The sequence below is a fragment of the Thamnophis sirtalis genome, unplaced genomic scaffold, assembly GCF_051295495.1.
Source record: "Thamnophis sirtalis isolate CommonGarterSnake01/CBP01778 unplaced genomic scaffold, rThaSir2_p1.2 scaffold_4, whole genome shotgun sequence".
NCBI classification, from domain to species: Eukaryota; Metazoa; Chordata; class Lepidosauria; order Squamata; family Natricidae; genus Thamnophis; species Thamnophis sirtalis.
The window spans coordinates 10978033-10990950 of record NW_028261384.1 but is presented as its reverse complement, the minus strand read 5'-3'; the positions used below and the strand labels follow the sequence as shown (position 1 = coordinate 10990950).

General features: G+C 36.8%; 1 protein-coding gene across 5 annotated transcripts in view; it reads right to left on the bottom strand.

Annotated features, from left to right (window-relative positions):
• DPP6 (dipeptidyl peptidase like 6) overlaps positions 1-12918 on the bottom strand; it is a 637674-nt gene that overhangs the window by 46690 nt on the left and 578066 nt on the right. The window lies entirely within an intron of this gene.

Genomic DNA, 12918 nt, shown 5'->3' with positions numbered 1-12918 from the left:
TGAGCAGGCTTTAGAGGAAGGCAACACAAAGGATACTCAAGCTATTCTTGGTCTTGACAATTGTTAAACTAGTGCTGTTCCCTAGTTAAACAAGGGAATGCATTTACAGCTCAGCAGTTACCCATGGAGATATTTATTTATTTAAAACATTTACACAGCCACCTATCTTATAGACAACTCAGGGCAGCTCCCAATCAAAAATTAAAATAAACATAAAAACTATATTACAACGGTGGTGAAATTCAATTTTTTTGCTACCGGTTCTGTGGGCGTGGCTTGGTGGGTGTGGCAGGGGCAGGATACTGCAAAATCCCCATTCCCACCTCACTCCAGGGGAAGGATACTGCAAAGTCCCCATTCCCACCTCACTCCAGGGGGATGAATACTGCAAAATCCCCATTGCCACCCCACTCCAGGGGAAGGATACTGTAAAATCTCCATTCCCACCTCATTCCAGGGGGATGAATACAGCGAAATCCCCATTCCCACCCCACTCCAGGGGAAGGATACTGTATAATCCCTATTCCCACACCACTCCAGGGGAAGGATACTGTAAAATCTCCATTCCCACCTCATTCCAGGGGGATGAATAAAGCAAAATCCCCATTCCCACCCCACTCCAGGGAAAGGATACCGCAAAATCCCCATTCCCACCCCACTCCAGGGGAAGGATACTGCAAAATCCCCATTGCCATCTCACTCCAGGGGAAGGACACTGCAAAATCCCCATTGTTACCCCACTTCAGGGGAAGGATACTGCAAAGTCCCCATTCCCACCTTACTCCAGGGGGATGGATACTGCAAAATCCCCATCCACACCCTACTCCAGGGCAAGGATAGTGCAAAATCCCCATTGCCACCCCACTCTGGGGCCAGCCAGAGGTGGTATTTGCTGGTTCTTCGAACTACTGAAAATTTCCGCTACCGGTTCTCCAGAACCTGCCAGAACTGGCTGCATTTCACCCCTGAACCAAATGCATAGAGACTAAAACCTGGGGCCAAGTCCATCTGCTGTCATATAGTCACCTCATTTTATCCCAGTGTTTGGGGGGGCAAAATTGAGTCTTTAAAGCTTGACAGATGGCTAGGAAGGCAAAGGTACACCAAACCTTAAGGGGGTAGAGTGTTTCAAAGAGCAGGGACTATCATGGAAAAGGAAGCCTTCCTAACTCTCGTCATATGGCAATATTGAGAGGAAGGGTCTAGAAGCCTGCCCAACCTATGTGGGTGGGTATTCTTCAAGAAATAAGGTCCTGCAGATAATCTGACTCTGTGCCACGTAGAGCTTTAAAGGTGATAGATAATCACCTTGAAGTGCCCCCAGAAAGAAACTGGAAACCAGTGCTTCAGAGGTGGGTTCCTACCAGTTCGGCCTGGTTCAGCCGAGTAGGTAGTAACTCAGCCTGCCACGCCCCCAAACTGGTTCTCTCAGCGGCACTATAGGCACCACCGTCTTGTTTTTTTTTTGCCTCTGTGCATGCACAATCATTTTTTATAGTACTGCGCATGCGCGCATAGCTCGCATCAAGCGCGCAGGGGCACATCCCTGGGTGAACTGGCAGTAGCAGCATCCAGAACCACCCCTGTAGTGCTTCTCATACAACAGAGGTGTAATATGGGAAAACTAGGTTCACCCATCACAGCACAGGTAGTCCTCAACTTATGACCACAACTGAGCCAAAAATGTACATGTTGTCAAGTGAAAAATTTGTGAAGTGAATTTGTCCAGTTTTACTACTTTTCTTGCCACATTTGTTAAGTGAATCACTGCAGTTGTTAAATTAGTAACATGGCTGTTAATGAAACTTAGGTTCTCTGTTGACTTTGTTTGTCAGAAGGTTGCAAAATGACTCCTGAACACTGCAATCGTCATAAATATGAGTCAGTTGTCAAGCACCTGAATGTAAATCACGTGACCACTGGGATAAAAATGGTCATGATTCACTATTTTCAGTGCCATTGTAACTTTGGATGTTCACAAGATGAACTGTTGCAGGCCAAGGATTACCTGTACTATGTTTTGGACCAGTTGAAGTTTCTGGGTGGTCTTCAGGAGATGCTTAAACCAGTAGCTTTTGGACTTTTTTTTTCATTCAAGGTGTTTTATTGTTTGAGGAATTAGAGAAACAGGCAGACTGATCGACAGTCACCTTATGGGAGAGAAACTGAACCAACAGCATCTGATCTGGATTTTCCACAATCCAAACTTTGGCCCAAATCTATTCAAAAAAGAGCTAATTTGGTGTGTTAGTGAATGACATTTTAGGAAGAGCATGAAATCAGCTGGGTGGCCTTGGGCCAGCCCCTCTCTCTCAGGAAAAAGAGAGGAAGAAGACAAATTATTTCTGAAAATATGGCCAACAAAATTGCACCATATGGTCAACCAGGAGCTGAGGCTGATTTGGAGGATTGTCACCACAGCAGGTAAATAGAGCCGCTGTAAGAATAGAAGTTTGCATGGACGACTTGATTCCTATCTCACAGGTGTGTCAAACTCAAGGCCTGTGGGCCAGATCCGGCCCACGGGGTGCTAAGATCTGGCCCGCAGGGCTGCCCTGGAAACAGTAAAGGACTGGCCCGTGGTGCCTCTGCCAGTGAAAACAGAGCTCAGGAAGGTGAGCTCCATTTCCAGCTGCAACCACCTCCTATAATACTCTGCCAGCAAAAGTAGAGCCATTTTTGCTGGCAGAGAGTTGCAGGAGGCAGTCGCAGCCAGAAACGGACCTCGGGAGCCCGTTTCCCTGGCAGAGTGCTTGGGCGACCACAGGGCGCCCCCAACACAAATGACATCGAGGTAGTCACACCCACCCTGGTCCCCCTGAGGTCAAACACAACCCTGATGCGGCTCTCAATGAAATCGAGTTTGACACTCCTGCTATATCCTATCATGGCAATGGCTGAGTTCCGCCATGTAATATAAATGATAATACTTAATCCAAACACTGGAAGTTAACACAAAGATGAGCTTATCTTTCAAGTGTTGGATTGAAAGGTACACACATATTTTTCACGGGATGGCTCCTTCCTAAATCTCATGTACATCCTTTGGAGCGGAGTGCAAATTACAGGAAAATCTGCAAAGTAGAGGTGATTTATAAAACGGAGCTTCCCCATCACAAGTATGTTATGCTGGTCATAAAATGACTTTATGACCTTTTTTTTACGGTGGTTGTTAAGCAAATGCTGCAGTTGTAAAGCTGCAGTGTAACGTGCCCGTTAACTGTTAATATTAACAAGGTTTGCTATGGATGATTTTGCTGAAGACTGGAAGTAAATGCTGGTTTTCAGCAAAACCATAGTGAAATTTGGTTGTTTGACTGTGGGATGCTGCGAATGACCATGAATACAGTTGCTGAGAACCTAAAATTTGGTCACATGACCGCAGGAGGGAGGGACTAATCATCGCAACTTTGAGTCAAAAAGAGAGCTGTGAAAATATCTACAGACCCCTCAAATTCTAGACATAAATTGTTTCAACTTCTACCCTCAAAAGGACCCTAAAGGGCACTGCACACCAGAACAACTAGACACAAGGACAGTTTATTCCCACATGCCATCACTCTGCTAAACAAATATTTCCCTCAACACTATCAAACTACTTACTAAGACTGTATTGCTATTACTATTATTATTATTCTCATCCTTCCCATTACCTATCTTCTTTTTACTTATTACTATAACCCTGCTTGTATTTTTACAGTTTAGAATGTTTTATTTAGTTTCCTAGTATGATTTTGATTGCTTATTTAGTTTCTTATGACTATCATGAAGTGTTGTATCTTATGATTCATGATGAATGTATTTATGATGACTCTGATCAAAGACAAATTCTTTGTGAGTCCAATCACACTTGGCCAATAAAGAATTCTATTCTATTCTACTCTACCCTATCATGATTTATCACTTATATCTTTTATGTACACTGAAAGCTTATGCATCGAAGACAAATTCCTTGTGAGTCCAATCACACTTGGCCAATAAAGAATTCTGTTCTGTTCTGTTCTATTCTATCATGATTTATCTCTTATATCTTTTATGTACACTGAAAGCTTATGCACCGAAGACAAATTCCTTGTGAGTCCAATCACACTTGGCCAATAAAGAATTCTGTTCTGTTCTGTTCTGTTCTGTTCTGTTCTATTCTATCATGATTTATCTCTTATATCTTTTATGTACACTGAAAGCTTATGCATCGAAGACAAATTCCTTGTGAGTCCAATCACACTTGGCCAATAAAGAATTCTGTTCTGTTCTGTTCTATTCTATCATGATTTATCTCTTATATCTTTTATGTACACTGAAAGCTTATGCATCGAAGACAAATTCCTTGTGAGTCCAATCACACTTGGCCAATAAAGAATTCTGTTCTGTTCTGTTCTATTCTATCATGATTTATCTCTTATATCTTTTATGTACACTGAAAGCTTATGCACCGAAGACAAATTCCTTGTGAGTCCAATCACACTTGGCCAATAAAGAATTCTGTTCTGTTCTGTTCTGTTCTGTTCTATTCTATCATGATTTATCTCTTATATCTTTTATGTACACTGAAAGCTTATGCATCGAAGACAAATTCCTTGTGAGTCCAATCACACTTGGCCAATAAAGAATTCTGTTCTGTTCTGTTCTGTTCTGTTCTGTTCTGTTCTATTCTATTCTATCATGATTTATCTCTTATATCTTTTATGTACACTGAAAGCTTATGCATCGAAGAGAAATTCCTTGTGAGTCCAATCACACTTGGCCAATAAAGAATTCTGTTCTGTTCTGTTCTGTTCTATTCTATTCTATCATGATTTATCTCTTATATCTTTTATGTACACTGAAAGCTTATGCACCGAAGACAAATTCCTTGTGAGTCCAATCACACTTGGCCAATAAAGAATTCTGTTCTGTTCTATTCTATCATGATTTATCTCTTATATCTTTTATGTACACTGAAAGCTTATGCACCGAAGACAAATTCCTTGTGAGTCCAATCACACTTGGCCAATAAAGAATTCTGTTCTGTTCTATTCTATCATGATTTATCTCTTATATCTTTTATGTACACTGAAAGCTTATGCATCGAAGACAAATTCCTTGTGAGTCCAATCACACTTGGCCAATAAAGAATTCTGTTCTGTTCTGTTCTGTTCTATTCTATTCTATCATGATTTATCTCTTATATCTTTTATGTACACTGAAAGCTTATGCATCGAAGACAAATTCCTTGTGAGTCCAATCACACTTGGCCAATAAAGAATTCTGTTCTGTTCTGTTCTGTTCTATTCTATCATGATTTATCTCTTATATCTTTTATGTACACTGAAAGCTTATGCATCGAAGACAAATTCCTTGTGAGTCCAATCACACTTGGCCAATAAAGAATTCTGTTCTGTTCTGTTCTATTCTATCATGATTTATCTCTTATATCTTTTATGTACACTGAAAGCTTATGCACCGAAGACAAATTCCTTGTGAGTCCAATCACACTTGGCCAATAAAGAATTCTGTTCTGTTCTGTTCTATTCTATCATGATTTATCTCTTATATCTTTTATGTACACTGAAAGCTTATGCACCGAAGACAAATTCCTTGTGAGTCCAATCACACTTGGCCAATAAAGAATTCTGTTCTGTTCTGTTCTATTCTATCATGATTTATCTCTTATATCTTTTATGTACACTGAAAGCTTATGCATCGAAGACAAATTCCTTGTGAGTCCAATCACACTTGGCCAATAAAGAATTCTGTTCTGTTCTATTCTATCATGATTTATCTCTTATATCTTTTATGTACACTGAAAGCTTATGCATCGAAGACAAATTCCTTGTGAGTCCAATCACACTTGGCCAATAAAGAATTCTGTTCTGTTCTGTTCTGTTCTATTCTATTCTATCATGATTTATCTCTTATATCTTTTATGTACACTGAAAGCTTATGCACCGAAGACAAATTCCTTGTGAGTCCAATCACACTTGGCCAATAAAGAATTCTGTTCTGTTCTGTTCTATTCTATCATGATTTATCTCTTATATCTTTTATGTACACTGAAAGCTTATGCATCGAAGACAAATTCCTTGTGAGTCCAATCAGACTTGGCCAATAAAGAATTCTGTTCTGTTCTGTTCTGTTCTATTCTATCATGATTTATCTCTTATATCTTTTATGTACACTGAAAGCTTATGCATCGAAGACAAATTCCTTGTGAGTCCAATCACACTTGGCCAATAAAGAATTCTGTTCTGTTCTGTTCTGTTCTATTCTATTCTATCATGATTTATCTCTTATATCTTTTATGTACACTGAAAGCTTATGCACCGAAGACAAATTCCTTGTGAGTCCAATCACACTTGGCCAATAAAGAATTCTGTTCTGTTCTGTTCTATTCTATCATGATTTATCTCTTATATCTTTTATGTACACTGAAAGCTTATGCATCGAAGACAAATTCCTTGTGAGTCCAATCAGACTTGGCCAATAAAGAATTCTGTTCTGTTCTGTTCTGTTCTATTCTATCATGATTTATCTCTTATATCTTTTATGTACACTGAAAGCTTATGCATCGAAGACAAATTCCTTGTGAGTCCAATCACACTTGGCCAATAAAGAATTCTGTTCTGTTCTGTTCTGTTCTGTTCTATTCTATCATGATTTATCTCTTATATCTTTTATGTACACTGAAAGCTTATGCATCGAAGACAAATTCCTTGTGAGTCCAATCACACTTGGCCAATAAAGAATTCTGTTCTGTTCTGTTCTGTTCTGTTCTATTCTATTCTATCATGATTTATCTCTTATATCTTTTATGTACACTGAAAGCTTATGCATCGAAGAGAAATTCCTTGTGAGTCCAATCACACTTGGCCAATAAAGAATTCTGTTCTGTTCTGTTCTGTTCTATTCTATTCTATCATGATTTATCTCTTATATCTTTTATGTACACTGAAAGCTTATGCACCGAAGACAAATTCCTTGTGAGTCCAATCACACTTGGCCAATAAAGAATTCTGTTCTGTTCTATTCTATCATGATTTATCTCTTATATCTTTTATGTACACTGAAAGCTTATGCACCGAAGACAAATTCCTTGTGAGTCCAATCACACTTGGCCAATAAAGAATTCTGTTCTGTTCTATTCTATCATGATTTATCTCTTATATCTTTTATGTACACTGAAAGCTTATGCATCGAAGACAAATTCCTTGTGAGTCCAATCACACTTGGCCAATAAAGAATTCTGTTCTGTTCTGTTCTGTTCTATTCTATTCTATCATGATTTATCTCTTATATCTTTTATGTACACTGAAAGCTTATGCATCGAAGACAAATTCCTTGTGAGTCCAATCACACTTGGCCAATAAAGAATTCTGTTCTGTTCTGTTCTGTTCTATTCTATCATGATTTATCTCTTATATCTTTTATGTACACTGAAAGCTTATGCATCGAAGACAAATTCCTTGTGAGTCCAATCACACTTGGCCAATAAAGAATTCTGTTCTGTTCTGTTCTATTCTATCATGATTTATCTCTTATATCTTTTATGTACACTGAAAGCTTATGCACCGAAGACAAATTCCTTGTGAGTCCAATCACACTTGGCCAATAAAGAATTCTGTTCTGTTCTGTTCTATTCTATCATGATTTATCTCTTATATCTTTTATGTACACTGAAAGCTTATGCACCGAAGACAAATTCCTTGTGAGTCCAATCACACTTGGCCAATAAAGAATTCTGTTCTGTTCTGTTCTATTCTATCATGATTTATCTCTTATATCTTTTATGTACACTGAAAGCTTATGCATCGAAGACAAATTCCTTGTGAGTCCAATCAGACTTGGCCAATAAAGAATTCTGTTCTGTTCTGTTCTGTTCTATTCTATCATGATTTATCTCTTATATCTTTTATGTACACTGAAAGCTTATGCATCGAAGACAAATTCCTTGTGAGTCCAATCACACTTGGCCAATAAAGAATTCTGTTCTGTTCTGTTCTGTTCTATTCTATCATGATTTATCTCTTATATCTTTTATGTACACTGAAAGCTTATGCATCGAAGACAAATTCCTTGTGAGTCCAATCACACTTGGCCAATAAAGAATTCAATTCTGTTCTGTTCTGTTCTGTTCTGTTCTATTCTATTCTATCATGATTTATCTCTTATATCTTTTATGTACACTGAAAGCTTATGCATCGAAGACAAATTCCTTGTGAGTCCAATCACACTTGGCCAATAAAGAATTCTGTTCTGTTCTGTTCTGTTCTATTCTATTCTATCATGATTTATCTCTTATATCTTTTATGTACACTGAAAGCTTATGCACCGAAGACAAATTCCTTGTGAGTCCAATCACACTTGGCCAATAAAGAATTCTGTTCTGTTCTATTCTATCATGATTTATCTCTTATATCTTTTATGTACACTGAAAGCTTATGCACCGAAGACAAATTCCTTGTGAGTCCAATCACACTTGGCCAATAAAGAATTCTGTTCTGTTCTATTCTATCATGATTTATCTCTTATATCTTTTATGTACACTGAAAGCTTATGCATCGAAGACAAATTCCTTGTGAGTCCAATCAGACTTGGCCAATAAAGAATTCTGTTCTGTTCTGTTCTGTTCTATTCTATTCTATCATGATTTATCTCTTATATCTTTTATGTACACTGAAAGCTTATGCATCGAAGACAAATTCCTTGTGAGTCCAATCACACTTGGCCAATAAAGAATTCTGTTCTGTTCTGTTCTGTTCTATTCTATCATGATTTATCTCTTATATCTTTTATGTACACTGAAAGCTTATGCATCGAAGACAAATTCCTTGTGAGTCCAATCACACTTGGCCAATAAAGAATTCTGTTCTGTTCTGTTCTGTTCTATTCTATTCTATCATGATTTATCTCTTATATCTTTTATGTACACTGAAAGCTTATGCATCGAAGACAAATTCCTTGTGAGTCCAATCACACTTGGCCAATAAAGAATTCTGTTCTGTTCTATTCTATCATGATTTATCTCTTATATCTTTTATGTACACTGAAAGCTTATGCATCGAAGACAAATTCCTTGTGAGTCCAATCACACTTGGCCAATAAAGAATTCTGTTCTGTTCTGTTCTGTTCTGTTCTATTCTATCATGATTTATCTCTTATATCTTTTATGTACACTGAAAGCTTATGCACCGAAGACAAATTCCTTGTGAGTCCAATCACACTTGGCCAATAAAGAATTCTGTTCTGTTCTGTTCTATTCTATCATGATTTATCTCTTATATCTTTTATGTACACTGAAAGCTTATGCACCGAAGACAAATTCCTTGTGAGTCCAATCACACTTGGCCAATAAAGAATTCTGTTCTGTTCTGTTCTATTCTATCATGATTTATCTCTTATATCTTTTGTGTACACTGAAAGCTTATGCATCGAAGACAAATTCCTTGTGAGTCCAATCAGACTTGGCCAATAAAGAATTCTGTTCTGTTCTGTTCTGTTCTATTCTATCATGATTTATCTCTTATATCTTTTATGTACACTGAAAGCTTATGCATCGAAGACAAATTCCTTGTGAGTCCAATCACACTTGGCCAATAAAGAATTCTGTTCTGTTCTGTTCTGTTCTATTCTATCATGATTTATCTCTTATATCTTTTATGTACACTGAAAGCTTATGCATCGAAGACAAATTCCTTGTGAGTCCAATCACACTTGGCCAATAAAGAATTCTGTTCTGTTCTGTTCTGTTCTGTTCTATTCTATTCTATCATGATTTATCTCTTATATCTTTTATGTACACTGAAAGCTTATGCATCGAAGACAAATTCCTTGTGAGTCCAATCACACTTGGCCAATAAAGAATTCTGTTCTGTTCTGTTCTGTTCTATTCTATTCTATCATGATTTATCTCTTATATCTTTTATGTACACTGAAAGCTTATGCACCGAAGACAAATTCCTTGTGAGTCCAATCACACTTGGCCAATAAAGAATTCTGTTCTGTTCTATTCTATCATGATTTATCTCTTATATCTTTTATGTACACTGAAAGCTTATGCACCGAAGACAAATTCCTTGTGAGTCCAATCACACTTGGCCAATAAAGAATTCTGTTCTGTTCTATTCTATCATGATTTATCTCTTATATCTTTTATGTACACTGAAAGCTTATGCATCGAAGACAAATTCCTTGTGAGTCCAATCACACTTGGCCAATAAAGAATTCTGTTCTGTTCTGTTCTGTTCTATTCTATTCTATCATGATTTATCTCTTATATCTTTTATGTACACTGAAAGCTTATGCATCGAAGACAAATTCCTTGTGAGTCCAATCACACTTGGCCAATAAAGAATTCTGTTCTGTTCTGTTCTGTTCTATTCTATCATGATTTATCTCTTATATCTTTTATGTACACTGAAAGCTTATGCATCGAAGACAAATTCCTTGTGAGTCCAATCACACTTGGCCAATAAAGAATTCTGTTCTGTTCTGTTCTGTTCTATTCTATTCTATCATGATTTATCTCTTATATCTTTTATGTACACTGAAAACTTATGCATCGAAGACAAATTCCTTGTGAGTCCAATCACACTTGGCCAATAAAGAATTCTGTTCTGTTCTATTCTATCATGATTTATCTCTTATATCTTTTATGTACACTGAAAGCTTATGCATCGAAGACAAATTCCTTGTGAGTCCAATCACACTTGGCCAATAAAGAATTCTGTTCTGTTCTGTTCTGTTCTGTTCTATTCTATCATGATTTATCTCTTATATCTTTTATGTACACTGAAAGCTTATGCATCGAAGACAAATTCCTTGTGAGTCCAATCACACTTGGCCAATAAAGAATTCTGTTCTGTTCTGTTCTGTTCTGTTCTATTCTATTCTATCATGATTTATCTCTTATATCTTTTATGTACACTGAAAGCTTATGCATCGAAGACAAATTCCTTGTGAGTCCAATCACACTTGGCCAATAAAGAATTCTGTTCTGTTCTGTTCTGTTCTGTTCTGTTCTGTTCTATTCTATTCTATCATGATTTATCTCTTATATCTTTTATGTACACTGAAAGTTTATGCATCGAAGACAAATTCCTTGTGAGTCCAATCACACTTGGCCAATAAAGAATTCTGTTCTGTTCTGTTCTATTCTATTCTATCATGATTTATCTCTTATATCTTTTATGTACACTGAAAGCTTATGCACCGAAGACAAATTCCTTGTGAGTCCAATCACACTTGGCCAATAAAGAATTCTGTTCTGTTCTATTCTATCATGATTTATCTCTTATATCTTTTATGTACACTGAAAGCTTATGCATCGAAGACAAATTCCTTGTGAGTCCAATCACACTTGGCCAATAAAGAATTCTGTTCTGTTCTGTTCTGTTCTATTCTATTCTATCATGATTTATCTCTTATATCTTTTATGTACACTGAAAGCTTATGCACCGAAGACAAATTCCTTGTGAGTCCAATCACACTTGGCCAATAAAGAATTCTGTTCTGTTCTATTCTATCATGATTTATCTCTTATATCTTTTATGTACACTGAAAGCTTATGCACCGAAGACAAATTCCTTGTGAGTCCAATCACACTTGGCCAATAAAGAATTCTGTTCTATTCTATTCTATCATGATTTATCTCTTATATCTTTTATGTACACTGAAAGCTTATGCATCGAAGACAAATTCCTTGTGAGTCCAATCACACTTGGCCAATAAAGAATTCTGTTCTGTTCTGTTCTGTTCTATTCTATTCTATCATGATTTATCTCTTATATCTTTTATGTACACTGAAAGCTTATGCATCGAAGACAAATTCCTTGTGAGTCCAATCACACTTGGCCAATAAAGAATTCTGTTCTGTTCTGTTCTGTTCTGTTCTGTTCTATTCTATCATGATTTATCTCTTATATCTTTTATGTACACTGAAAGCTTATGCATCGAAGACAAATTCCTTGTGAGTCCAATCACACTTGGCCAATAAAGAATTCTGTTCTGTTCTGTTCTGTTCTATTCTATTCTATCATGATTTATCTCTTATATCTTTTATGTACACTGAAAGCTTATGCATCGAAGACAAATTCCTTGTGAGTCCAATCACACTTGGCCAATAAAGAATTCTGTTCTGTTCTATTCTATCATGATTTATCTCTTATATCTTTTATGTACACTGAAAGCTTATGCACCGAAGACAAATTCCTTGTGAGTCCAATCACACTTGGCCAATAAAGAATTCTGTTCTGTTCTATTCTATCATGATTTATCTCTTATATCTTTTATGTACACTGAAAGCTTATGCATCGAAGACAAATTCCTTGTGAGTCCAATCACACTTGGCCAATAAAGAATTCTGTTCTGTTCTGTTCTGTTCTATTCTATTCTATCATGATTTATCTCTTATATCTTTTATGTACACTGAAAGCTTATGCACCGAAGACAAATTCCTTGTGAGTCCAATCACACTTGGCCAATAAAGAATTCTGTTCTGTTCTATTCTATCATGATTTATCTCTTATATCTTTTATGTACACTGAAAGCTTATGCACCGAAGACAAATTCCTTGTGAGTCCAATCACACTTGGCCAATAAAGAATTCTGTTCTGTTCTGTTCTATTCTATCATGATTTATCTCTTATATCTTTTATGTACACTGAAAGCTTATGCATCGAAGACAAATTCCTTGTGAGTCCAATCACACTTGGCCAATAAAGAATTCTGTTCTGTTCTATTCTATCATGATTTATCTCTTATATCTTTTATGTACACTGAAAGCTTATGCATCGAAGACAAATTCCTTGTGAGTCCAATCACACTTGGCCAATAAAGAATTCTGTTCTGTTCTGTTCTGTTCTATTCTATTCTATCATGATTTATCTCTTATATCTTTTATGTACACTGAAAGCTTATGCACCGAAGACAAATTCCTTGTGA